Raw genomic sequence first — 27,544 nt, 5'->3', positions numbered from 1 at the left:
TGAAAACAAACATTACACACCCTCTCTTATTATCCCCTCTCCTTGTGTTCATTCCTGGCATCATCAAGGGTAGTTTTCTTTTTTTTCTTTGTAGCCTTCCCTAGGTATAGCTTGCGTCAATACAGGGGTGACAGCAGCGCCGTATTTCGGTAATGTGCGCAGCGCTACGGCGCAGGGTTTAGTGGCTCCTCCTAGCGCTCGCCACACGTGGTCCCCCGCTTGCTCTCCCCTCTACTTCCCGCGCGCTAGAGATCCATGAACGCCGTGCTCATGAAGAGTTTTCATTGTGTGGTGGCGCGTAGTGGAGAGTGGTCGCTTGCAAGAAGTGTGGATGGTGGAGTTAGCAAGTAGTGTCTTTGTGTAGTTGAAGAGTGGTTAACACAACGGAGTTGTGTATGTTAATCATAGTTTTATTTTATTAGTTGACTTATCTGCTTTTATACGTATTGGAACTAAACAAAACACATTTGGATTCGGATGGCGTCGCCAAGGTAAGTTTGAAGTGAATTACCGTGTATGTGGAAACGAATTAATTCTGTCACAATGTTGATTCATTTTGTTTCGTGTTGAATGACTCCCTACAACAGTGCATTCTCCAGTATGCGAGTGAAGTGAGATTGCGAGGAAAACAAGAACGATTGCCAACAGCCTGTTGCACAATGTCAGGAATGACCTTGTTGCAACAAGAATGAAAAGTCGTTGATTATCTTTTTTTGAAGTATTGGGGTGATATGCGAGTTGCATCTATTTTATCGGACTGTTTAATTAAATGTGTTGAACATGTACGGACAAAGCTCCGCGTTACGCAGTACCGGCTTTGCGGCTGCGGCGGATTGGGAGGGACAGGACTGATGAAGGTTCTTTGTTCGTTCTCGGAAGTCTGGGAGTAGGGAGAGAGAGAGAGAGAGAGAGAGAAAAAAAGAACCGAACAGGCCGGAGAACAGGGTTATTACCACGTAGCGCTTCAAATTTAGTGTACTTATACTGTGAAATACTACGAACCAAACCGTTATACGGTGGTAGTGATAACGTATTGTTTACTTTTTTTTTTTTATTATCGGAACTGCTGTGCATCGGGAAACTTTAGGATTAACTTGCCTGTGTGTATGTTCAGCCGGTTGCCGTTTCATTTGCACACATTAGACGTCGTGGTGATTTGCATGGCTAATTGGCCGGTGTATGCAAACCATATGTAGTGTTGTGTGAAATCCAAGTAATTCCTACCCGGCTTCTTGTTGTTGGGCGATTTGTTGTGATCTTTGGTAAATTATGATTTTCGCTACACGATGTCTATTTTGTGGATCATGTCGAAGAGTAATAATAACAGTGATAAGACCCTTTCGATTGGCAGGGTGCTCGAAGATGATGGCTGGGGTATTATTGTTTTGAATGCTATAAACTGTCATCGCTTGACGTATGTGTCTGGTAACCATTCGTGAGTATATAGAATAAAAGTCCTTATATTTTCACTTTTTAAAATGTTTCGTGTAACGGTCTCTTTATGAGAAGGAAATTAATAAAGTTAAACTATAGAAATGAACAGTGTGGATGATGAACGACCGTGTGTACTGATTTAGTGCTGCCATAGGAGTGTATTTTGAGAGCTATTCTTAATACATTTTTCTTCTAACCAACAGGGCGTTATTTAATTAATTGTGACATGGCAATTTTCCAAGATTAGACTGTTTTTAATCTGCTCTAGGGGTTAATTGGGTGTAATTGTATAATCATAACTGTATTTAGCCATTTGATGCGTGCTTTCTTTGTTATGACATTGCTTGATAATGCCAGGCTAGACTTACTCGTAAAGAGCGTGTACCCCCCCCCCCCCCCAATTTTATAGTTATGGTATTATGAGGAGCTTCGCCGTAAATTGTTCACTAGGACAGCAAACGGTGTGATTGTTTTGAATTAGTGCAGCCTGTATATGTAAGAGTTTTTAATACGGTACCTCTATACTTCACGTACTTTGTTGGATTATGTCCAAGTGTATAGGTAGTAAGTGTTACTTCTCTCTCGAAAAGTAGCAATTGTGGATAGGTCTGATGAATAAGAGTATTCAGTGTTTGCCGACGTGTTTCACTGTTTAAGACGGAAGTGAATCGTTTTTATCGTACATCGGCGATTAGGATTTTTTTTTTTTTTTTTTTTGTAACGTTTACTTTTAATGGTTTTGTACAGCTGAGGCCCTTGTTACTGCGAAAGAGTTGTAGTCATTCCGCTGTGTATGGTGAACTGCAGAGTGTGGGAGGCTGAATGTTGCACATCTAGAGAAAGTGAAAGCTTGTTCTGAGGACTGAGATTGCTAAGCGGACGTAGGTTATGCGTCACACGACGAGGTTCACAACAACCGGTCGGGGCTGCGTCGTCTCTGCTAGGAGAGTGGAATGTGATGTCCAAGATTCGAAATTTCATGTCACCTCTTCGTAATGTACTATGGTTAATGGTTAGATAAGTTACGTTTCTCTGAAATGTAAGGAAGAGCATTGTCACCACGCGCTTCCAATCATTTATACTGAATAGGCACTTGGTCTGCTCTGGGATGTCGTAAAAGTACCCCGATGTTTTAAGTTGAGACTGTGGCAAATGCAGTCTGAAAAAGCAAATACTCCTTGATATTGTCAAAGGTCCGTACGGTTCATGTTCAGTTCTTAGTTTTTTTTTATCTTATGGAAAATGTTTCTGGCTTCGGCGTTCTGAACGTTGTGAGTTTTTTCCATTTTCTTTAGTTTTGCGAGTTTTTACTGGACATGTGCACGGTGGCGGATTTATAGCGACAGTAGGCTGTGTGCGCAACAGGGCGTTTTTGTCGATGCGTATTTAATGTATTTTGGTGCCCATTTTGAGCTGTGCTTCATTTTTCAATTATAAGTTTACGGTTTTTCTTAATATCACTCATTCCATGGTGCTTCTGTTTGTATTGACGGAGCCGCAGTTTAGGTCATATTTTGGTTTTCGTCTGTTTACACATTATCTTATACGGTATTTCCTTTCATATTTATTATATAATAATGTTGGGGTACATTTTATCCTATTATGCCAGTGTATCTCGTAAATTCCTATTTTTAAACGAGGCTTAGTATCGAAACTACAGTATGTGCTGTGCGATGGGCGTTAGGCCCTATAGATCACAAAGACGTCAGTACCTCGATCCTAATGGTTGGACATGACGATTTCGAAATTGAATGGCAATTCCTTTAAACTTATAAATATTTTCGGTTTTATTATTTATTATACGCAGTTTCCACTACAGTTCTGTTACAGTAATTCAAGAAGCTGACGTGACTGGAAACTTGAAAAAAGTATTCCACTGGAATTGAGTTATTGTTGAATCTCGCCTACAAGAGTTTCCAGGCTACAGATTTTGATGTAACGTTTAGTGATTGGCATCACACAGTGTGAAGGGAGAGGTACGTAGTTGGTAAAGATATTCGTTGAAAGTGGTAAAGTGATTTTCGTATTGTTGCCTTTGGTAGACCAGTAGGCTTATTCTTTGCGGTGACAGTTTCTTGGGTGTGTTCATTCTTCGTTGGTTTTTCCAGTATCATTGTTGAATTTATTGTAGGCCTAAATTTTCATATTAGACGTTTCGTTTCCAGGAATGTCTTACTTTGCAGTGTCATAAGAGTATCTGGCGTTTTATGGGCTATTCCTTTCTCAGTATTTTATTGGTTATTCTGGGGATGGTTTAAATTTTAAATTCACGCTAAGCCTGCCTTGGAACTGCGGTCCATGCCGAGCGAGTTACTTCTTGCTAACGGTGTTACTTTTTTATACATCTTACTAGCCATTCTTTGACTTGCTCTTGATCGTGGGTGGAATTTATACTATGGGTATTTTGTTATTAAGACCAGGCCGATACAGTACTCGCTCCATCGCCATTGTGCAGTAAGCAGTAATAGGTTTCGACAGACTTTGCGGTTCGTTTGATATGTTTTAATGCAGTCATGATTGCTTTTATTCGAAATTTCGGACATTTTCGCCTTTTGAGAGCTGATAACCCTACTGTTTTGCAGCGTTAAGGATGGTGTACTCCCTACCTCCCCCAAATACTTATTTTTCGAGATTTTCTCATAGATGGACGAATTAAAGATGTCAAGGGACAAAATGAAAAACTGTGTTGTGAGCTGATAAGTGGTTTTGGTACTTGTTGCGGAACAAGAAGTTGACGGTTTTGGTGCAGCATTTCATGTTATGGGCGCTGTTTTTCTTTTGTCTGAAATACCGATAGACGATATTACGTTTGTGGAGGCCTTATTTTAGTATCTGTCATTCACTAGAGTGCCCAGAATGTTAGACATTGTCAGGATTAGTTACATACTGAAAGATGTCGAATCGAATGTTACGAACAGACAGATTTTGTTAGTTACAGTATATTGTCCACCGTGGTCAGCATTCGTACTTAAGCTAAATGACATTGGGACCTCCCATAGTAGGACAAGATGCAGAAGTAGGCGAGAGGAAACGGGAAATGTTGAAAGGAAGAGTTGCAAGGAGGCATGAACGTGATGCTTGGATTACCGTGCCATTATGAGCAAGGAAGAGTGTTACATTCTGGCCTTTCGCTTTTACTTCTCGCTTGGCTCTGCTGTATGAATAACACTACGTTACATGAAGTTTCTCCTTGTTGCGTTCTCGAGCTGTCTCTATTCGTGTGGCTCTCGAGTTAAGTTTCGAGTCTTCTTTGTCGAGTGATTCAATAATATATAATGTGGTTACTATCAGTCAGATCTGTTCCTTTCTCCTATCATTCAACAACAATTTAGCCTGGGCTTAGATGCTCAGGCTGTAGAAGGCGGGCCTTCTGAGCCCAAGTTTGCGTATTCGATCCCGAGTCAGTTCGGTGGTACTGGCTGTGTAATCATCAGTGATTTCGTTTTCTAAGCTTCAGTGCGATTGTTAATAGGTAAGGGAAAACGCGAATCGATATACAGTACAGAACTGTATCTGTTCATTTGGATAATGGAATGTTTTAGACCGTTGAGGGAATAAGGTAGGTGTTGACGTTGCGAAAATTCTGTTATGAACGTGATATGGTTTTTTATTGCCAGAACTCTTTCAAATCTGCTTCAAGTAAGTTACCGGGGTTTTATATTGTTTAGAGGGCCAGAACCATCCTCTTATTTTCAGGGCTGTATCCCGTCAAGCCACCATGTTGCTATTGTGGTATGTTTACGTTTCAGATGTGTTAAGGGAAATATGCATCGTCGCCATTCTACCCTGCAATTGCCTTCACATATCTTTATAGGCAACTATTGTAGTGTGCGTCTGCCCTATATTCGCATTCTTGACTTTCTTACCCTTTCTGTTCTTTCACCATGCGTTTCTCTATGGCAGCAATCTATTCATTCTGTCGGTTATAGTTCCGTCTGCCTTGGCGTAGCCTCGTTCGTGTCAGTAGATCTGGCACGCTAAAGAACTGCGGGACAAAATTCCGCCACCTCCGCTTCTCCGCAAACCCTAAAATTAGTTGGTGGGACGTAAGCCCGTTGGTATTATTATTTTTGTTCTTGAATTCTATCAGAGTTTTGCACATTCTCGTCTTGACGGGGGTCTCGTTCAGTCAACTGTGTTGACTCCCTCGCGTTGTTTTAGTTGAAAAATAAAATTAAAATCCACAGTCTGTTTCCAGTCATTCGACAGGGTCAGCAATGGAATGCATGGAGCCCCTATCTAGAGGCGAGGATAGGAATTGTGTCGGCTGCAGAAGCCTGTCGCACTCCTCTGGGGCAATAATTAATGGATGACATGAGATGATATTGAAGATTGTTGCTGTAATGAAATATGACAGGGAAAACCGGAGTACCCGGAGAAAAAACCTGTCACGCCTCCGCTTTGTCCAGCACAAATCTCGCATGGAGTGACCGGGATTTGAACCGCAGAACCCAGCGGTGAGAGGCTGCCACCGAGGCAGGTGTTTTAGTGTCCTTGTCGCAAAGCATTTTCTCCTTTGACTCGTACTTACTTTGCAGTTAACGTTGTCGGTTTGCCTTAACAATGTAAAGTCAGACATATAGCCCTATCCACAATGATATCTGTGGCTTGTTCTGGAAGCTTTTATATCAAAGCATAGTAGACATTCTCGTAGAGTTTTCATCTTGCATATATATCTGGAGTTTTCTTCCTACTATATGACCCTCAAAATTGCTAACACGTTGTTTTCTTTTTTCCTCTTGGTAAAGGTAGGTTGTAATATGCTCGGATATTACACGAATAATATGTAGGCTACATGGCGAATGCGTAACTGTAGATGCGGATCCCTGCAAATTGTTCGTTAATATAGAAACTTTTTTGGCAAGGGAATTTCATTGGACACTCCACTACAGAGTTGTGAGGGTGTGAAATAATCGCCCTGTCTACTTGCAAGCTCCAGCTATTGTTCGGTCGACCTGAAGTTCCTAGGCTAGACACATTTTTTACTCAAGTGGTGTATTCTCATTTGTTATTGACTTCACTGTTCATTTCTGTGAAAGGTTTGTTTGCTTTGTAATTCTTTTACTTTGGCACCCGGGTGTTTGGTATAGTGTATTTTTTTGCTTTGCTTAATGAAAATGAAAACCTGTTTTCCAGTCATTGACCGGGTCAGGGATGGAATGAATGAAGCAGATATAGGCTATCAATCAATCAATCACCGGGCGAGTTGGCCGTGCGCGTAGAGGCGCGCGGCTGTGAGCTTGCATCCGGGAGATAGTAGGTTCGAATCCCAGTATCGGCAGCCCTGAAGATGGTTTTCCGTGGTTTCCCATTTTCACACCAGGCAAATGCTGGGGCTGTACCTTAATTAAGGCCACGGCCGCTTCCTTCCAACTCCTAGGCCTTTCCTATCCCATCGTCGCCATAAGACCTATCTGTGTCGGTGCGACGTAAAGCCTTTAGCAATCAATCAATCAACACTGATCTGCATTTAGGGCAGTCGTCCAGGTGGCAGATTCCTTATCTGTTGCTTTCCTAGCCTTTTCCGAAATGATTTCAAAGAAATTAGAAATTTATTGAACATCTCCCTTGGTAAGTTATTCCAATCCCTAACTCCCCTTCCTATAAATGAATATTTGCCCCAGTTTGTCCTCTTGAATTCCAACTTTAGCTTCATATTGTGATCTTTCCTACTTTTATAAACGCCATTCAAACTTATTCGTCTACTAATGTCATTTCACGCCATCTCTCCGCTGACAGCTCGGAACATACCACTTAGTCGAGCAGCTCTTCTTTCTCTCAGTTCTTCCCAACCCAAACATTGCAACATTTTTGTAACGCTACTCTTTTGTCGGAAATCACCCAGAACAAATCGAGCTGCTTTTCTTTGGATTTTTTCCAGTTCTTGAATCAGGTAATCCTGGTGAGGGTCCCATACACTGGAACCAAACTCTAGTTGGGGTCTTACCAGAGACTTATATGCACTCTCCTTTACATCCTTACTACAACCCCTAAACACCCTCATAACCATGTACAGAGATCTGTTCCCTTTATTTACAATCCCATTTATGTGATTACCCCAATGAAGATCTTTCCTTATATTAACACCTAGATACTTACAATGATCCCCAAAAGGAACTTTCACCCCATCAATGCAGTAATTAAAACTGAGAGGACTTTTCCTATTTGTGAAACTCGCAACCTGACTTTTATCCCCGTTTATCAACATACCATTGCCTGCTGTCCATCTCACAACATTTTGCTATTAGTACGATGGGGTCGCCACTCCCAAAGTGATTTATTAATGACTGATAGATGCTATGAAATGAGAAAGGAGAGTGCTGCTGGAATGAAAGATGACAGGGAAAACCGGAGTACCCGGAGAAAAACCTGTCCCGCCTCCGCTTTGTCCAGCACAAATCTCACATGGAGTGACCGGGATTTGAACCACGGTATCCAGCGGTGAGAGGCCGACGCGCTGCCGTCTGAGCCACGGAGGCTCTTTGTTTTGCTTAATATATGAACGAATTATAGAGATCAACATATTTGACATACTTGGGAGTATCACAGCAAATTTATTTTGCCTGTTTTAGCCTTTGCTGCATTTTATAAGTATTAGTGCCTCTTTCTGCGTTTTAAAGCTATGAATTGATATACAGTATTATTTAATCCCCCCGTTATTTTGGTAAGACACACATTTTAGAACATAACTTCTGCTATTCTAATTTTCCCCCATTTAAGTACTTTTCCTGCTTTATGCTATTCGGAGAATTAAGACATCTGAAGAGGTTGCCATCATGCGAGTGAATTTAAAAAATCGTAGTTGGTTTAAAATTCGTAGTAAAGTGCAATATGAATTGTTGAATAATAATATTATTGGCTTTACGTCTCACTAATTCCTTTTTCGGTTTTTGGAGACTCCAAGGTGCCGGAATTTAGTCCCGCGGGAGTTCTTTCTTACGTGCCAGTAAATCTATGGACACGAGATTGACGTATTTGAGCACCTTCAAATACCACCGCACTGAGTTATGATCGAACCTGCCAAGTTGGGGTCGGAAGGGCAGTGCCTCAGCCGTCTCGGCTGTAAATTTTTTTATCTATTCAGTCCTATATAAGTGCGTGTTGGAACATTGAAATTTTGAAGGAATGGCTTGTGATAGTATGTAATACATTAACATGTTCATCAATATATGTAATTATATTTTAAATTGTCATTTCTAATTTGAAGTTCCTGTTTTACGTATTTTGACGACTTGTGAGTGCTCAATCATTCGGACTCTACACAATCTTCGATAACGTAAAACAGCAAAGGGTGTTCGTTACCTTTTGGGACATACGGCGTAGTTGACGAGGATTCGCTCACGTGCTACTGTAGTGAGTTTACGTGCGGGATGTCCAGTCCATCGACCTCACCTACAGTCATCCTTTTCAGTTACGCAATATCTTTGTGCTGACCTCGAGCAACTTTTTCTCGGAGTGATTACATGTTCTGGAGAATAGGGGAAGACCTCTACCAGCCACCTTAACTGAGGTACATTCGAGGAATTTTAGTAAGCACTGATCCAGTGTTGCTCGGGATATTACGTTGGCCTCTATAAGCTATTAGTCTGGTCTACCTTCTGGTCATTCATAACGTCTGCTTACACTTCACTTCTGTTCTCTTCTCCGCCGATCGGATTTATTCTGATTAGCACAAGCTTGGTAATAGCTGAACTTATCCATTCTGGTGAGCTTTCTTCCATTCGTCCCTTTTGTTAATGCGTACTTGGGATGCAGCTGAAGCTTGCCTTCTCGCCTGCTACTGTCGTCGGTCGAGTTCACAGCCATAATCTGTAACTCTGATTTTATCCTCATGATAGTTCACTTTCTTTCAACCATTTAAAGAGACAAATTGAGGGATTGGACTCGGTTAGTTGTCAACTGTGTGAGGACGAATTTCAGTTATCTAAAGCAAGAAAGAAGCCTGTTGTTTTACATGACTGTTGATGCCATTACCAGGGCCAGTTTTACGTGTTACCACTTTCAGTTGAATTGACCTTAATTTGATCCACGGCTGCCTTTACGAGAAACCAGTCGATATCGCTTGTGTTATTGTTTTGCGGTATTTTTACCTTCTTTTTAATCATATTTTTGTTTTGCACATTACTGTCGCTAACTGTAATGTGCATAATTTGAATTCAGTGAAGTGTTTCATCAGGGTTATTTTGGTATGTAATTCATCCCGTTTATTCCTCTTTCACTATGTAAGTGGCTGGTCGCAGAAACTTTTTGCTAGTTCATATGCAAACTCGTATGCAGCCTTGTTGTTTCATTGTAGAAGTCTTTGTTACACGTTTCACTTGTAAGTTTGGTACTTCACAGATGGATTCTGCCCACACTTCGCTATTTAAGACGTGATATGCTGCCCGGAACGGAAGTGGTTGTTATGCATATTTTGTGGAAGGTTCCTATCGGCCTTTACGTTATTTAAGTGCTCATAAAGGACCCGTTATTCTACTGGATATGGGAAGAAGTACGGCGTAACTACGTGTTGTCTCACGTACATCTTCTTTTATTCGTGGTATGTATTACCGAATTGAGAATGAAACCTCTGCCTGAGTACTGGAGGTCAGAAGAATGCGTTGCCTAAAACTTAAACTTCTCTTTTTCATTACATTTTTAAAAAGATCGCTTTGCACTTTTTCTTGATATTAGTGTTTGTGGCGATTCCTGTAAGCAGATAAAGTAAACTCGTGTCCTTATGTTGAAGTGGTGCACATGTTTTCAGGCACTCCCCCACAGTGCACTATGTCTTCTGGTATGGGCTAGAATAAATTTGTTACTTTCATTGACCTGTCTGTCTCTTCCTTGGCTTTGACAATATGAAAGTGACCGTGGTATGAGTGATGCTAGTAACACCAGTCCTTATGCAGCCAGTCCCTGTTATGAATGGTGTGAAAATATCACTCATAGGGTCGTTTGATGCATGCATTTCAGTGGGCTTGGCAGACTGATATGTAATAGCAACTTCTGGCTCGGTGAGGAAAGCAACGGGAAACTACCTCAGTCCTCATTTCCCTAGTATGCCTCTTCAGTTACGCCTAGGCTGTCTATAAGAGCTGTTGGTGGAATTGTGGAGGATTAAAGCAGCCTTCGGGCTGAGTACCCAACATATGTACATCCCAATGCAGTTAAGCTGCATGTATGATTTTATCCACATATCAGTTCTCCTGTCATTCTTAAATTTCTGTCAGTACCGGGAATCGAACCCGGGCCTCTCTAGGACTGCAGCTAATAGTGCTAACAGTTATGCTGCAGAGGCGGATTGTATTCAGATGAAACCGTGATACTGACAATTTAAAGACCTATGATTCATTCTTATCAGTATCGGCGGAGTAAGCCTTAAAATAAACATTGATAAAAATAACTTCATGGTATTCAGCAAGCAGAACATCACCAATGCTGTTGTCACATTGGACGAGTCATTTGGAAGGATGTCACAATTAAAGTACCTAGGATGCTGGTTAACACAATGGGATTTGGATGTAGAATTCAAAACCAGAATGGGCATCACATGGAGTGTGCGAACTTAAAAAATCTTTTGTGTAACCGCTATCTCCGGATCTAATGAAGGTATCCACAAAACGATGAGAAGGGCCACGAAGATCTTGCGAAGTTAATACTGTCGGGGCCGGGAGAGAGCGCAAGAATTGATCCAGGGAGGTCAGGTAAGAACGGTTAAAAAGGTAGCCTGGCTCAACGCCTATATCAGACCCAGCTAGGGGCCCTTGGGATCGAACCCGCTAACTTGAGGTCAGAAGGCCAGCGTTCTATCGCCTGAGCTACTCAGTATTTTCTGTATGGAATGTTACTCTTCATGTTTCTGACTCGACGTAAAATTGAAAGATCCGTGGCGTACGACTGAGATCAAGCGTTCCATAAAACTCCAAGACTTCATTTTTTATTTTTTCACTCTGTTGGATATGGGCCGTAGATAATGGTCGCATGTATTATTTAACTGGACTGTAGGAGTGTTATCGCAATTCAGGCGGCTTTAATTCTTCTTAACTCGGATAACGGTGTTTGCGTAGGTGGTGTTAAACCTACATTAGCATCTGTGCACCTCTCTATTGGCTACAGCGTGGCCAAGCTGAGATCTCTGCAAATACGCTGGGGCGCTTTTCTGCGATAAGTGAGAACAACGCAGCTCATTGATAACGGGACAATGAGTATACGGCTGTTTTCACCGTACCGTTCTGTCGAACGTGTGCGGAGGGTTGAGCTTGTTACCTGCTATTCCACATATTGTCTCAATTGGGATAAGCAATGATTACCATTGAAAATGACGTAGGATTGAGCTTGGTCTCTTGTTCCTTTTCATTTGTGACTGATTGTTTAGATGGGATAATTATGTTGATTATGCATATCTTCATCAGTGTTGTCAGACTTCTTTGCTGAATTGTCAGCGTAGGGGCCTTCGCTTCAGAGGGCCCTGGCCTCCATTCCCGGGCAGGTCTTGGTTTTTAATCTTACATGGTTAATTCCATTGGCTCGGGGACTGAGTGTATATGCTGTCCTCAACATCCTTGCAACTCACACTACACAGCTATCTTCCAAGACATTAAACACGAGGACCTGCCTTGTAAGGGCTGCACCAGGCTGGTAATAGCCACACGAAATATTATTACATGTTTTTATCCACAGTTGTTACTGTTCTCTAACTTTCATTCAGAACTGTTTGCCTTAATCTAAGAAGGTAGTACAGGAGATTCCACTCAGTAGACTAGGGTCCAGTTCCCGGCTCTGGTAATCTCGTCACCACCCCTGTTTAGTCATCTCACAGGCAAAAACCTTTATAGGTTTTCACAGACGTCATTGTTCCAGACTGCTTTACTTTGGAATGATCAGGATTTATTTTGCATTTGCTTCCGAACCGTTTCTTTTGTGCAATTCTCCGTTCGAATTGATTTTTCATCCTTCTCTGATTGGTGGTGGTGGTGGTGGTGGTGGTGGTGGTGGTGGTGATGATGATGATGATGATGAAGAGCAGTGAGTTATGATTATGTAGTAAAGGTGTTGAGGACTTCTTGTGTAATTCAGGTTTGTAGAGATTGATTTTCTGCTTCTTTTCAGAAAGTTTTCTCCTCATTTTATCATACCTCCCACACCAGTCACCCACGCGGTTAACCATAATGGCATACAAATTGCGCTCTGCAACCTACCATATGGATGTTGTTTACTACACGACAGCGCGCAGACTAGCTTCTTATATGGAAACTTATGCTGTCCTGTCATGACGTAATCGAGCACAGTGGAGCTTTGGTGAGCGCAGTTTCTTATAGATATTATCCTGTGTTAACCTCTCATATGGTATTCTAGGATATCTGGCAAACCATGTGTGGAAAGCTGTGTGCCACAATCTGCATCCGAGAGCTTGTTGTAAAATCACGATTGAACCCTAGCAGTACGGTGATCTACTTAACCTGCATCGGTTTTATTTGGGCCGCTGTGAATTTTGAAGTAGTACAAACACGAAGCGGTAGATATGAAGTTGAATATTTGGAATGGCCGGTAATTTTATATCTTTGCCCCTTCTATGAGTACATTGGTGGTGTTCGTGTAGATGGTGCAGAGACTTGTCTGGATGTTACGTTCAAACGAGTCCTTCAGTCGTTTCCAACAAAAGTTGATTGGTTGTTAAATTTGAGAATGACCTGTTTACAGTCAGTCTTCAGTTACTGGACATGGGATGGTGTCTTAGATCACGAACTGCGCTTTTCCATTTATGTAAGGGTATCCAGAATGTACAAACTGGTCGTGACATGTCTGAATGATTCAAGTCAAACAAAAAGCTTCTAATATCATATGTTTAAAGGGGCCTAACAGCCAGGTCATCGGCCCCTAATGGTACGAGATGCAACGACATGACACGATAGTTCAAACTTTAAAATGTATCCACTGACTAGAATCTGAAACGAATGATGGAAAAATGTCCATGAATCCAAAACAATCAGTATAATCTTCTGATTTTTCCAGTTTCTTTGCAGCCTTTTAGTGATGTGCTAGTTCTATATAGCCTATGTACTGCATAAAGTGAATTGTTCGTTATTTTTACCTCCAGGTTACCATAAACCACCAAATTATTCCTCTCATTTCCCTCTTTAACATTTTAGTCCTTATTGCCATATTTTCGCTTATTTTACAGATTTCTATTAGTGTTCTCTTGCTATTACATTCTGTCCCTACTGTTTGTCTTTCTATGTCTTTCATTCTTTGGACTGCCTTCTTATACGATCTGTCATTCCTTTCTTGTCGAGGGCAAGTAAATGAGTCCCAGGGCGAAATATGTCCTTTTACTCATCTGTTCCCGATAATACCCGATGAGTCAGAAACATCTCTGTTTATCCAATAGTACCCCATTATGTCGTGTAGTAGCTTCTTCACCCCATCTACCCAGTAGCCCTCAATTTCATGTTTCAGTTGGTGCTGATATGCTATGCCTTTGGGCCGATGACCTAGATGTTAGGCCCCTTTAAACAACAATCATCACTGTATGCTTAGAACTTCACCTCCTGACCCTGTTTTTAGTCTCAACCAATACTTGACTATCTCTTTCACAGTATCTGCCCGATCCCTTCGCACATCATTCCCACTGCATTATTTGCAGTCCCATAATTCTTTTGGCAAATTTACTTACGACTACATCTGATGCTACGATTCCATCATTGCTCCCAAATTTCTGCTCCATACAGGAACTTTGCTTTCACTACTAAATTAAATACGCTTTTCTGCACTTTATGTTCAGTGTTTGACATCTTACTATCCAGTATTTTTATACTAGCCAAAGCACTTACTCCCTTCATTTTTGCTCTTTTTATCTGTTCTGTCTGTCTGTCGTTGCTCCTTATAATCGTCCCTAGATATTCGGTCTTTTTAAAACTTCTGTCTCCTTAATGCTACTTTGCATCTTGACAGGTCAGAGACCAGGTAAAAACAGTAAAAATAATGTAGGTGACAGTTTACAGCCCTGTTTGAGACCCAATTTTGAAACTATCTCCCCTGCGAATACCATCATTTTACATTTTGATAGAACATTTAAATTCCGAATATGTATTTCCAGTTGCTCTTATACTGTAATTTTCTCTGATACTCTGATCTAAGTCATGGTGAAGAAAGGACAGCCTTCACCAAAAGAACACAAAGATTGTAACCTGTTGATCATTACTGTTTGTTTGCATTGACCATTTGAATAACATTTGAATTCGAAAATTGACATTTCGAGGTTGTGCGGCTCTGTGATAAAATATGCAGCGTTCTGTAACTTGATTATTGCAGTACATCCTTGATATTCCAAACTACTTTTGCGATGTATAACTTATACATTTGTATTAGTTAAGGAAACAAATGTAATGTAAACAACTGAAATTGAATACATGGTATTGTGCTATTTTCATCAATATTATTATTTTATTACCATCATTATGTTATGCAGTGGTGATTAGGTAGGGAATAATGTTTCTGGGTGGGGTTTTCAGGTGGTGAGGACAGTTTTATTGGACCCTAATATCTAAAGTTGATATGAAAGCATGATATATGGTGTGTAGAAGGTAATACTCGAGGAGAGATGGGTTGTTAGTTAAGGTCATGTTCCATTGATTTATGTAAATACATTTTAAAATGTGCGAAGTGAAATGCCTGTATCCTTGCCAAGGTCAGTGTGCTGTTGCTCCTGTCTTGGAGACTTGCTTGCATTGCCTTAATGTCTCAGCAGCGTTTACTTTTGCTCACGTTGGAGGTACAGAATAATTTCCTCCAGCATTAACTAGATCAAGCTGTGCATACGGCCCTTAATGTAATTTGCTATAACTGAGATAATGTAACTGGTCTCTTAATACGTTGTAAGTTCAAGGTAGACGCACTGTTGTTCATACATTTTCACTGATCGAAGTCATATTTTAACTTAATAGATTTGTTGAATATTTGTTAGCTAGGTTAGACAATCTTCTGGTGTAAATTTCTCACTGTCTGATTATGCGTTATTCGTCAGCCCTTTCATGCTACTATTAATCTCTCTCTTTCAACCCTTTTATTTCAGTTTGTACCGAGCTCGATAGCTGCAGTCGCTTAAGTGCGGCCAGTATCCAGTATTCGGGAGACAGTAGGTTCGAACCCCACTGTCGGCAGCCCTGAAGATGGTTCTCCGTGGTTTCCCATTTTCACACCAGGCAAATGCTGGGGCTGTACCTTAATTAAGGCCACGGCCGCTTCCTTCCCACTCCTAGCCCCTCCCTGTCCCATCGTCGCCATAAGACCTATCTGTGTCAGTGCGACGTAAAGCAACTAGCAAAAAAAAAAAAAATCAGTTTGTAAAGCTTTCACTTTCTGCGTGGCAGATTATGCTCCAGGAATAGTTCTTGTAACCTTTTTGCCAGCCCCTTGTCTGAAAATGTGGTCTTCCCATGGGCGAATGTGATAATAATAATAATAATTATTACATTTCTCTGGTAGAATTGAAGCTTCCGCCGTCGGTTCAGAAAGTTATCGGACAAACAACAAAATGCAATAGTACTGTAGATCGTCGTAAGTCATACCGAAATAGTGTTATTGGATGATTCCAGTCTTACGTCATTATGTCCACCCTATAATCTAGTTTTATTCCTTCACACACTGCCAACATGTTTTCTGGTTGTTTTATTTTTAATTGTTTTTCCTCCTTCCCACTCTCCCGCATGTCTTAGTTTCTTAGAAGTGAGTGGTCTCCTTTGTAAAGGTTCACAATACTAGTTCTCTGCGATGAAAAATGAAATGGCGTATGGCTTTTAGTGCCTAGGATATTTTATACTGGATGGTTCTGGTAACACGGATATATGGTGTGTCAAGTGTCCGTCATATCGTTGTTTGCTTTATTACTATGTGTTCGGCCGTGAAGCTGGTGGCCATTAATTGCGAAGTGCCATTGCTTGATGTAATGTTTCTAACGTTCTGCTTGGTTGGTCTTGACGCAATACGTCTTGGTAGTACTACTGCCCTCCACTCCACTTGTACATTGTACCACATAATCATAGTAACGTTTTCACTCAACAGATGTTGGTAGACAATGGCAGCTATAGCATTCGTTGACAGGTGTGTAATTATTTCAGGTTTTTTACATACATTTGAGAGGTTTTTTACACTTTCACGTGAGGAAACTGACGAAAGTTTTGTTTCTCTGTACTGTATATATTGACTGAATGTAGGAATTCTACGCCTGTAATAATTTGAAGGACGATGTTTCGTAAGGGCTTTGGACGTACAGCAAGTTCAAAGTTTCGGGAAATGTTAATGTTTGTAAACAAGCATAAGCATTCCTTTATTATGAATTCCTCTAGCATTTGTATTTCTGAGGAAAGTTCAATTATAGTCTGAAGGATGATTCGAAGGCGATACGGTGTGTTTGTGCATTGCACCTTTGTGGAACAGAGCCCTTTATTTGAGATCAATTGCTTGGTGTTCATGTTATTGACATCTTTGTGCTATTGTAGTTTAAATAAATTAATGATACATTGTTTATATATTATGATCTTAGTTTATTAATCGCCACCCTGATGTAGAAGTTTGCTGTCCGATCGGTCCTGGGTTTGTTCGTAGTCCTCTCTCAAGATTTTTCTTTTCTTTGGCATGGGATCGTGATTGAGCCTCTGTGGCTTAGGCGGCAGCGCGCCGGCCTCTCGCCGCAGGGTTGCGTGGTTCAAATCCCGGATTCTCTATGTGAGATTTGTGCAGGACAGGATTTTCTCCGGTTATGCCGGTTTTTCCCTCTCATCATAATTTCGGCCACACTCCAATTTCATTTCATCCGTCTGTCATTAATCATTGCCCCAGAGGAATGCAACAGGCTCTGGCAGCCGGCAGATTTCCTATCCTCGCCCGTAGATGGGAGCTTCATTCATTTAATCCCTGACCCGGTCGAATGACTGGAAACAGGCTGTGGATTTTTAACGGGATCCTAATTTTGGTAAACTCAACCTCCTGGTCTCGGTATAATTGCGAATTTTATGCAGTGTTATTGTCGTTTATAGGTTCCCTTTTTCAACACACGTCGTTTTAGCCAGTCACTTTCCTAAATATTCTTTTTAAATGATCTTCCCAAGTTGTTCTTGGTTTTCATAATCTGTCTTTCTGGTGGTATCTATTATATTCGTAGGTCAGCGATTTTCATCCATTCGTTGGACATGACCTTCACCTCAGTCTTTTTGCTCCCATGATGTCATTAATGTTAGTGATAATGACCTTTCTTTGCGGGTATCTTCATTTCTTACTCCATTTCGCAGCGCAAGTCGACAGAACGCCTCCCATTTGAACCGCAGTTGATTCCTTCCGTAAGATTACCGATGTTTCCCTGATTTATGGTCCATGTGACAGTTCTGGTCTTGGTAGACATATTTAAATCACAGAGATATCTGGTGACCTTCCCATGTAATACACGAGTGTGTCAGGAACATTCCTGGGTGGATCATTTAACCAGGAAACGGACTTTTTCAGCGTACCCCGGGTTACTTAAGATCCTTTGTGTTCATCGACTTCGACAAACTACAGGACCGCTAACGAACAGTGCGTGAGACGCGGTGGTGCACATTTTGAACACATGCTGTACCGATGCAGTTGGATACCTATATGTTGCTGTCGTCACCTTGCACGTTGTTAGAACGGATCTTGATGTTCAGAATACGTTCGTAATTTTAGTACCGTTTAATTTCATATTGTTGTAATCGATAGCCGAAGTCTAGGAGAAGTTACATTGCCTGCGGTTTTATTTGTTTCTCGTTGCGCATGTTTAGTAAGTATCGCGGAGAAATATGCATCGAAGTTCAGTTAATACACCATCTAGTGGTTATGACGTACACACTGACGATATTCCTCGCATACGCTCCTGGCCAATGTTCTTCACCATCGTACCTCATACTAGGTTATGTGCAGTCTGTTAGAATTCATTTATGCCTTTACACCCACTGTGACTAAATCGCTAGTATGTGTGCCGTACCTTTAAAGCTAAGGTACAGCAGTTTTTATAATTGTAGTAATATTGGCTCTTATGTATATCGATTTTATTTCCTATTTTATGACTTGTTTCGACTTTCCTACAGTCGATGTTGTAATCTTTCGTGGAGGTAGTCGAGATAGTACCTCAGACTTTCCCATCCATGTAGGCGATGTTGCTTTCTACTTAACTGCTCAACTACTTCAGCTTAGTAGTCTAGGGTAAAAATCTTGAAAATAATTCACATGTATTAAGTTGTGAAGGTTCACACCGACACAACTTGAACTACACAAGCACAGGGCTGGAGAAGAGAAGAAATCCTGGTTACATTTTTATTCTCCGTGAAGAAATTTACGGAGCTCAAAACTTCACTCAGTTATAACTCCGTTCCAGAAGTGTGACAGACAGGTAGCATTTGACAGTCCTCATAATTTCGAAGTATTCCTCCAGCCAATCAATGGTTGTGGCAGATACGATTGGACCCACACCTCTTCGTACTAGATTAATCTTACAACAAGATTGAAGCAATGGACATTCTAAACATGAATTTGGGAGGCAGTAGGTTCGAACCCCACTGTCGGCAGCCCTGAAAATGGTTTTCCGTGGATTCCCATTTTCACACCAGGCAATTGCTGGGGCTGTATCTTAATTAAGGCCACGGCCGCTTCCTTCCCACTCCTACCCCTTCCCTGTACCATCGTCGCCATAAGACCTATCTGTGTCGGTGCGACGTAAAGCAAAAAAAAAAAAGCAAACATGAATTATTTATCTTGCAATTGCTGATTGTATTTTCTCATTTAAGATTTTATGTAGACCTATCACTGTTTTTATCCATGCTTTTCATCCTTGTATATTTTACGCTGAAGATGACCTCTAGGCAAGGTCCAAACATGTCCTACTATAGACAGACCATTTATTAAATGTCGGTAATTTGTATTGAATAGGCGGACTTAATACATGTAAATTCTTTCTAGGAATCTTATCCTACATAGGCCCTACTTAGTCACTATCGAACCGAAAAGAATTTCATTACTTGTAATTAGCCAGTAGTATCACGATCGTGAACAGTCAGTGGCTATAAGCTTTGGTTTTAGCGACTGCTATTATAAACTATATTCTTACCTGGAGGTCGCGAGTTTGATTCCCGGTCAGTCCGGGGATTTTAATTTTGGAGTGAGACCTGGGACGGAGTTAGCCTAGTTGATTCGAGGGCCAGTGGACCCGGTCAGAAAGCCTTACAATACGGCTGAGGATGTCATACTGACCGCGAGGCACTCCAGTATCTACAGGCCATCTGGCTGGGCAGTAGTCTTGGCCAAACCAAGGTCTGAATGGGCTGTTGCATCGCGTTTAAAAAAGTAAAAGAATATGTGCGACATCGAGACCTGACATTCAACAGCAAGCTCCACGAAATCACTTCCGTGCATCAAAGACTATGAGAATCACGAACCGAAATCGTAAATACAGAATCTCCGTACGCACAGAGTATTGTAGCGCTGAATATAATACCACTTAGCTTCTGACAGCAGGGTTGGAATTGCCTATGGCTTTTGGTCTGGGTTGTCTTTTTCAATTTAAATGTTTTTTAATATGTTGTTTTGCCGTCAAAACAGGTATCTCTATTGGTTCTTCTTGATAGTACCCTATGTGTTTTTGTTAGCTCGTGGTTTTGGCATGTTTTGTTTACTGATTCGTGTGTAGGCACGAGTGAGAAGGGTTCATTGTAGATGTACCTTGGATTTCCTAACGTAAATGAATAGAAGCACTTTTCGCGTGTTCCAGTTTTGGAGGGTATATCTAAAGAGAAAATACTGCTAAATATTCGCAGAGTCTGGCTATATAAATGAAGTGTCATAAGCTGGGTACTATGGTCGAACACCGTGACGAAAGCCTCAAAGAGAATGGTCTAGTTTTCACTCTATAATGGAGCAATAAGAAAGGACCTGGCGCAACAGGTCTCGCTTGAACACCTCGGTTGAAGGCCACCACTTGTTGGCGGAATTTCGGCCGATTTGCTAGTGCTTTCAGCCCGTTGATGGTGTAAGGTGATAATTGTTCTGCTGTGCTATATTGGCAGTTAGGTTATACAGCCACTATATTTCAAGGTGTCCGACCGCATTTTCTCTCTTGCGGTTTAGTGTGGCGAACAGAAGAGTTTTTATTTTTAATCTTTTGATCTTTCTGGATCAGAAATTTCGTATCCAGTTTTCGAAACTACAGTTTGTTCATGACCTACTGCAAGTACGACCCATCTCTTCGAATATGATTACTGTATGTTCTTGTAGGATGAAATATAAACTACGTCTCCGTTGCCCACTGTCTAACATGGTTTTAGCATTTGAGCAGCATATCGTACATATCTAGGACAGCCGGCTCTGCGGTCTATGGGTAGCGTGCCTGCCTGTCACCCGGAGGCTCCGGGTTCGATTCCCGGTCATATCAGGGATTTTTACCTGGACCTGAGATCTACTCATCCTACGTGATTATAATCGAGGAGCTATCTCCATTGAGATGGCACCCCCGGATAACAAAATTGACGTAAAACGGCAAAGAGGATTCGTCGCACTGACGCACTGTTTTTTTATATTGGTTCAGGTAACACGGATATATGGTGGGTATGTAAAGTGTCCGTCATTGTGTTAAGTTATTATATTTTATAATTTTCCAAAATGCGCTAATGTCTTACATTTTCAGTTAATTGAATAGCAGGGACACAGGCTTGACTTAATTCACTGTCTTGAAACCGATCTTCCTCTTGCTGCCACTAACTAGTATCCTCTCACTAATACTGTAGGTTTCCACCCTTAACGACGATGAGACGCTGCATTCGCCGCGGCATTTTACCAACAGGGTCCTGGGTCGTTTTATGCAGAATGCGCATCCACTTCTCCAGTAGTGTTGGTCTCATTTCAGTCAATGTGTTAAAATTTCGACGCCGGACATCGTGCCCTAGCATATTACATATGTTTTCGTTCAGTAGGATGGAGGTCTGGGTCACATGCTGACCTATTCAGGGTTTGTATCTCGATTTCGTGAAGAAATGCAGGCGTGCGTTGTCTTGCATCGATCTGAAGTTTTCGCAGACAAATGGCGCCAAGATCACATGCTGTCTCTGTTGACCACCTCACTGTATCGGTGTGCATTCAGAGCAACTCCATCATTAATGACTAGCTCCTTTCGTGTCTCAAAGCTGATATCATCCCAAATCATGACAGAGCCACTTTCCAATGGCGTCCTCTCGGGAGATATTGCTGTTCCTTCTCCATAGTCTTCCTACAGTCAGGTGACCTGAGACAAAATCGTCACTCTTCAGTGAAGAACGCCTTTGACCACTTGGTCAACAATCCACTTCCGGTATAGTCTTGCCACGCAAATTCCAATCACGCTGCTTTGTGCTGGGGAGTAAGTTGCAGACCTATTACGGGTATTCTTGACATCAAATTTGCTTCCAGAAGTCTTTGTCTTACAGTTCTCTTACGTTCCTTACTGCCTCGGAAGATTTCTGGCCTAGACCGCTGTATTATGGCGATCTCGCAATATCTGAAGGATCAGGAACCAGTCATCCCTGCCAGTTGCCGACTTCCGACGGATTGATCCAAGTCTTCTCTGTTAAGAACAGAGTTCACAGAATCGTCCCAGGGTACGCTGGACACGTTAATGATGCACCAATCATATTTTAACGACATAACTAATGTTTTCTCCATCCTCTATTAACGCGACAACCTCACGCAGCATTTCCTCGGCTAAGAGGTATCTTTACAAATGTGAAAGAAAAACTGATTACATGTTATTTGAGACAAAAATTAACCTACATGTTGATAATACATTGACAGCTTCCGCTCCGGTGTCACTAAAGTTCTTAAAACTTGCGAGGGTTTATTGCCCACGGGTGCAAAAAAAATCAGCGCCTAGCACTTAGGATTGAAAAGCGGGTCTTAACTCTGAAACCTCCCTAATCATAAACCGCTTCTCTGTTGGGTCTTTCGTTTCCAATTCAATTTTTACAAAGTGATTAACGTATTTGCCGCTTAGTGGCAGCTTTTTATTTTCAGTATGACGCATGTCCTCTGTTTTAACACAAACAACCTAACATATGTAGTGTCAAGAGTGTTACGTTCCCTCTCCCACTCGATTCCTTTCGCATCGACTACTCATTGGAACAGCCATCTTTCTTTGGAGAAAGCTCGTTTTTTCCCTGCTACTTCAGATTCCGTGTACGGACTTAAGGATAATTGTCCTTGAGGGGCTACCACTTTTAGTCGCGATAGGCATGGAATACTAGGCGTATATTTATCTTCCACCCTCAAGCGTGAATGTCTTAGGTTTGGTCATTTTCCTCAAACTACTGAAAAGACTCAACCCTGTATTATGAATCAGTGTCTTAAGAATCAATCCGAGAAGTAAGTTCCCGGTTACGGTTGACTGCGATCTCCTCGTCCTTTCCATGGTCGAATTTCTCTTTGCAAAAGGTCATTACTGTGCTTCTGTACGCCCTGAAATAAATAACGGCAATTCCGAATATCGCTCCCTTGTAATATGCGTGCCTTGTTCGTATTGCGATTCTTTATCTACAGAACGAACTGCACTTACTGTAATGCTTCTAGAGCCCGTCTTCGTTCCGTATTTCCTACTCTCGTCCCATCGCGCTGATTCTTCACTTTGCTTAAGCCTATCATTATACCTTTATCTCTTGCTATAAACCTGATTAACGCCTCATTAATTGTGTTGATGATCACTATTTTTATGTCTATGGTGGCAATTTCCTGTAAATAGAGGTATAAATTTTGCATTTATATCCTAGTGCAGAGTCTTTAAAAATAATCCTGAAGCACACGCTACCTCTAGTTGTACTCACTGTTGCCTCATGTGTAACGATCCCGCGCTTTAACTACGGTACCGCTATTCCTGATTGATTGAGATTGGTGTTGTATTACGTTGTGGTTGTGCTTGCTGTGGATTCGAACTACCTATTACAGTTACTCTACGTGTTTTTGCTCACCAATCGATTAATGGCAGTCCGTCTCATTGTCTTGAACGCACATGCGTTGTACGCGGGCGTACAACTCTCGGATAGGAGGGCACTCTTTCAAGACAGCTCACACATTCGTGAAAATACGTGGATTATTGTGTTGATGACAGCGGTACTTCTGTCTTTAATAATATCGTGCAAACAGTTATTTACCAAACCTGGAAAACGCCGTATGTAAAATAAAACTATACATCAACATGAAGTAAACCTGTCTTCAATCCTCCTGAAGGCTTCCCATGTGAAAAGAAAAGTTCTTAGAGGTATATTAAGGTGTGGGTGTTGCCTACTTTAGTGCGAGGTTTGCGGACCAAAAATCAGAAACGAGAGTGGCGTTATAGATAGTGTTACGTTGTAAGAAGGCATTACTCTGTTCTATACATGGCCTAGGTAGAATATCACAAATTATGAATTATTATTATTATTATAATCTCAAACGAAAGAAATAAAAACACTTGGGTAGGTAGGCCTGCATTTTGCTAATATTTCCTTTGCCTTTCTCGGTTTGTGTTGCTAGTTGTTGGACACCACTGGTTTGAAAACTCTACAGTAATTGAACGTAAGTTGTTACAGCTATGAATGGGAATAGATTATGTAGTTTAACTATTCTTCGGTGATGGGCGTTTGTTTTTACAGGTGTTCTACAGCGACCAGGTACTGTAGTTGTGCAGTTGTCTTTATTCTCGCGTGTAGCCTCATGTAATTGGATTGCCATTATTTTATACATGGCCGTGGTTAAATACAGTAAAATTATTCTCACATTTTAAGTAAAGAGGACTATGGCTAACTGTTTCCTAAAATGAAGCTGCAGATATGCGGCTAGAGGCGAATTGAAACTGTTTATTGCGAGGAAGGATGGTTATGAACTTAAGTTTGTGTATAATAACATATTTAGGCGGCTGGCCAGTCAGATCTGTTCGGTGCCGTCAAGACGTGTGTGCGCGCGCTTACAATTATTATTGTAGCGTCTCTTTCTGGCTCAGTAGTACTCATCCCTCTACGTTTTTGCTAACGTTCCTAGAAGTTGGAGATTAGGTCGAAGAGTCTTGTAGACTGGGAAGTAGGCTATAGAATACCCCCTGTGGCTCCAGAAATTCTAAAGCTTTCTCTTATCCAAGGAATTGTTCAACGGAGATCTGGTTTAATCTGCCATCAGGTGGAGTAAAACGGAACGTCGAAATTTGCGCGCAGACAGGTCATGGTAGGGTGGAGGCCACCATACCATTATTATTATTATTATTATTATTATTATTATTATTATTATTATTATTATTATTATTATTATCGTTCTAACTCCTATCTTGCTTGTGACTCGCTTCCTTCGTGTTTTCCAGCGATACAGCGTGGGAACCTTACGCCATTAATTGTATTGTAGTGATGCAATAAATGTCGTGGTATGTGTTGGCTTTTTGTCCAGATCAGGCCTGGCAATCAGTGGTAGTTGGCAAACGAGTTGTACGGTCAGCATATATCTTGTGGAAGTCCACTATACTCCGTGAGAAAGTATCGGTTGAAGAAAAAAATCAAGGACGTCTTCGATTTTGAATAATTTTATGCTTTAGGCCTCTTCTGAAGCACCCCGTCCGGCTGATTTTTTAAAACAACTTATAGTTAAGATCCTACTCGACTTTTTTCTAAACTTAAATACCAGATTTCATAAAATTCCACCCATCCATTTTCTCGTGATATTGTAACACACGAACATTAAACTGAACTGGACGTAGGTCAGTTCAACGACGTCAGTATTCTGGTCAGAATACAATATTAAGACTGAAATGTCGCTGTTAAATCAGTAACTTACTATCATAAGGAATACTCGATGAAATGAAAAGCGGCTTAGTTTCTCACCTTTTACGAACAGTAGGTACTCTGTTGGCTTTCTAACAATACCAGCGAGCGAGTTTGTTGTGCGGTTAGGGGAGCGCAGCTATGAGCGTTCATTCGGGAGATAGTGGGTTCGAATCCCACTGTCGGCAGCTATGTAGATGGTTTTCAGTGTTTCCCCATTTCTTCCCAGGCAGATGCTGGGGTTTTACCTTCATAAAGGCCACGGCCGCTTCTTTCCCATTTCTAGCCTTTTTCCCATAGTTCCGTCGCCGAACACCTTCGATGTGTTTGAGCGACGTTAAACCATTAAATAAATAAATAAATAAATAGTGAGAAAGCAACAAAATGTTTTCCCATCGTTAGCACTTGTGGTGCTACATAGATGCAATATCTCTTCTTAAAGTTAAATCAGGATAAATATAGTAATTCATTGTAGTATCTTTACACAGCTCTCATGGAGAAGTATGAAATGTAAAGTGAAACTCAAGCGCAATATACATATATTTCAGAACCAACAATACAGTTTATGAACAGAATTTCGTGTGCATTGTTGTTCATTTTCATTGTTGAGGTGTTGCTTGTAAGCATGTTTTCCGTCAGAGGGGTTCTAACTTCTAAGAGATTTTAAAATTCACTGGTGACCTGAAGCTTTCTTCTGAAACTCTGAATGGAGAACTATACTATTACAGCATTCATCACCAGTTGACTTGAGATTGACGTCTTAAAAGATTTTTTCTTCTTCCAAAAACACAGTAACGTACTGTCGAAGACCCTTTATCGTTCAGAATAACCCGATACTTTTAAATCCTTTAGGTCACCTCTAGATACCACTTCAATACGTGTAGCAAAAGAGAAAAGACCTTACATGAATATAGTAAAGAGTAGAACAATTTATATATGGCCATTGGCTGCAATAAAACTGTATTATTATTATTTAAATCCTCCAGTAGGTGAAAGGACGATCAGTTTTTGTGGATTATGTTTACTCATTCAAAATTTGCATTTTTCTAGCCTTCGGTAGTCCACAATTCCTTGGCCACAAACCATTGGTCGTGTTAGTTTATTGTGTTCACAATCACTATCACAGTTTTTTACTGCTTTCTATAGCCGACATATGTTTTTTCGGTCTACCAAGCAAGATTGGTGACCTGCCGTCGATCGTGTGAAAATGACTGACTGGAACAAAGAACGAGTATCATTAAGTGGCATGCCGAAACCCAAAGCTAAACTTGAAGTTGACAAGTTAAGCGTCAAATTACCTCCTGTTTGGGTCGAGAAGCTAGAGATATGGTTTCGTCAAACGGCAGCACAATCTCTTGTCGCCGGAATAACTACCGAAACAACAAAATTCAACTATCTTGACCAGTTGGGGCCCAACATTTGTCGAGAATATTCGGGATCTTGAGGAGTGCAGAAATTAATAAATATTCTCTTGCAAACTCTCTGGCTCGTAAATTACCATGCAACATTCGGAGTATTTCAAGTATTTATGACGAAAATATTGAAAACGTTGCCTAGATGGCTGGCAGTATGTTAGAGATGTGAACCGTTGTTGAGTTGCAAACTACTCCTTCACAACCATTACTATCAACTTCCACGCCGAAGAATTAAAAAGGCAAATTAAACGGAGCCGAAAGTCGCAATGAGCATAGATCCTGTAGTAGAAGTAAACGCAGGCCTAAATTTCATAACAATGGCAAATATTGTTAATGTCGCTTTCGTCTAGGGAATAGCTGCGAAGCAGAAAATTGTTCAATCTTGTCAGTGGAAAAACCAAGAAAACTAGATAAGGCGGACACAATAGCGGCTAACTGTTCCACTACAGAACGTCGTGTATTCAAATCACGTCGGGGTCACCATTTGTTAGTTTGTGCTCACAATCACTTATCACCGGTTTTACTGTTTTATCAATATACCAAGCAACATTTCTCTTTTTACAGTTTTGCTTTACGTCGCACCGGCACAGGGTCTTATGGCAACGATGGGATAGGAAAGGGCTAGGAGTGGGAAGAAAGCGGCCGTGGCCTGAATTAGGTACAGCCCCAGCATTTGCCTGATGTGAAAATGGGAAACCACGGAAAACCATCTTCAGGTCTGCCGACTGTGGGATTTGAACCCACTATCTCCCGGATGCGAGCTCACAGCTGCGCGCCCCTAACCGCACGGCCAACTCGCTCGGTGGTTGCCTTACTAATGAGATACTAAAAATGCATTCGTGTCGAAAAGAAAATGTTAAGCAGTTCAGCTCTTCGTTGCGTTTTATGGAGGAGCAGTAGAACCAG

At 41.2% G+C, this 27,544-nt stretch overlaps 1 protein-coding gene across 2 annotated transcripts in view; it reads left to right on the top strand.

Annotated features, from left to right (window-relative positions):
- The first annotated feature begins 309 nt into the window (after nucleotides 1-309).
- Nucleotides 310-27,544, top strand: part of brat (brain tumor) — a 350,390-nt gene continuing 323,155 nt past the window's right edge. For both annotated transcript variants that reach the window (XM_067144256.2, XM_067144255.2), the window contains exon 1: nucleotides 310-491. The gene's annotated coding sequence lies outside the window, so the exon portion shown is untranslated. The remainder of the gene's footprint in view (nucleotides 492-27,544) is intronic.

This window comes from Anabrus simplex, chromosome 3 (assembly GCF_040414725.1).
Source record: "Anabrus simplex isolate iqAnaSimp1 chromosome 3, ASM4041472v1, whole genome shotgun sequence".
NCBI lineage: Eukaryota > Metazoa > Arthropoda > Insecta > Orthoptera > Tettigoniidae > Anabrus > Anabrus simplex.
Note: the sequence above shows the minus strand (reverse complement) of the source record. Positions and strands in the feature narration are given on the sequence as shown.